Raw genomic sequence first — 1,811 nt, 5'->3', positions numbered from 1 at the left:
CCCTTGGACTCTTCTCAGGTCTTAGCTTTCTTTTCTTGAGTCGCAGGCCTCCTACAAACTCTTCTTCGCTCACGGTTTTCCTCGTACATGGCACTTTGTCGTTGATTCATGCATGCTTAAGCTTAGTTGCGTAGCTGTGTACATTCCCGTCCGCTTCATCGCTTTTATATTCGTTGTCTCTCTCAAGTGAGTGGCTGCTCTCCTTAGCATACACAGCCCAAGCTCTATCTTCAGCTTGCTGTTTATTTGTTCCGTCGTCTCTCCCTTATAGTTTACTTGGAAGATAGCACACTAAATTTGCTTGTGGCTTGCGTCCCTCGTACTCTTATCGTGGATCCTTTGCCAAGATTCAGTTTGCAAGCTTGACGTGGAAACCTCTGTGCCTCATCCTAACTCTATGCCTCTATCAAGTACTCATAGTCTCCATTGGCTCTGTGGTCGCTTCACTCACCATTTTGATTTGGTAGCTGTCTCATTGCGCTTTAGTTTTACGTAGTTCCGTTGTGCAATAGTTTAAGACAAAGATTTTTTCTCTAAGTCTTCTCTTATGCTTTAATCTCTCTTTTATTACTTTTTTGTAAAAACCATTCTTTGGCAACCCCGTCTTTTTTAACTCCTTTAATAGGATTAATTATTTACTTTTGGTAAAGGAGATCTTGGTTTTCAACAATTTTCTTAAAGTTAGTTGCTTATCTTAAATTTGTTTACAAAATTTGGTTCACTAGTTCATGCTAGCATGGGCTTTGTAAAAATTCAGAAGTGTCTCCCTAAATAATTAGTTGTACACTCTAATATAAGCTTTTGTTATTGAGCATCCTTTTTTTCTTTTTTTATTGCTTTTCTTTGTAGACTACTTGGGTGTGGTTTTCCCCCAATTTTCAAAATTATAAATTCACAAAAAAAGGGTGTGGAAAAACCCCCTTTTTGATTGTTTCTTTTTAACTTCGCTTACTAGGGCACGGACTACCCCCCTTTGATGTTTTACTTCACTCCTTCACCTAGACCAACCTTTTTGGTTTAAACCAATCCTTTCTTTTTTGGTTAAACCAATCTTTTCATTTCTCCTGGTTAGATGTTGTCCCCTATCTTTCTGGTTAATCAATTGCTTTAATCAATTAATTGCCACCATTACATATAGAAATTATCAAGCAAATTGGTTTATTTTCCCTTTAAAAGAAATCTTTGTCTAGATTGCCCTTGTGGTGTAATGATGAGTGAGGATTGCCCCCCATTTTTAATTAAATTTTAATTACTTTTTTCTAAAAAGTGTGGATTTTTTGCACTAATTTAGAAATCCTAGTCAAGCAATTTATGTACTTTTTATTTCTCTGACCTATTTTCAACCTAGTTTAGTGAGGATTACCCCCCATATGTAAAAAGGGTCTTGGTCTATTTCAAATGATGGTTACTCTAATGGTTGTGGACTAACTCCCCTTTTTTTCACACATTTGTTGTGGAGGATTATCTCCTTTTATTTTTGCTCCTTCATGACTCTTTTTATGCATTAGAATCTAGAAGGTTGTGCATGTTCCTAGGTAAAGCAATAACAAGCCGGGGAACACAGGCATTACATGTCTACCCAAATCATGCTATGTTATTCTAACATATAGTGTATTTTGATGGTGGCAGGTAAGTAGACCTTGACCTCGGGCTACTTGATGGATTCGACACTATTATATTGATTCTTTGCTTAAGTTTGCAAACTCAATATAAAGAAAAATTTTATTGCCAGTCTTCTTGTTTTCTGTACCAATTTTTTGGATTACAATTTTGTCGAAAGTTATTTCAATCTAGTTTTCTTAAAGAATTTC

The sequence above is a fragment of the Dipteris shenzhenensis genome, chromosome 17 (assembly GCF_047967505.1).
Source record: "Dipteris shenzhenensis isolate YYH24624 ecotype China chromosome 17, Dip_SZ_1.0, whole genome shotgun sequence".
Lineage (NCBI taxonomy): Eukaryota > Viridiplantae > Streptophyta > Polypodiopsida > Gleicheniales > Dipteridaceae > Dipteris > Dipteris shenzhenensis.
The sequence above is the reverse complement of the archived record's forward strand: the minus strand, read 5'-3'. Positions refer to the sequence as shown.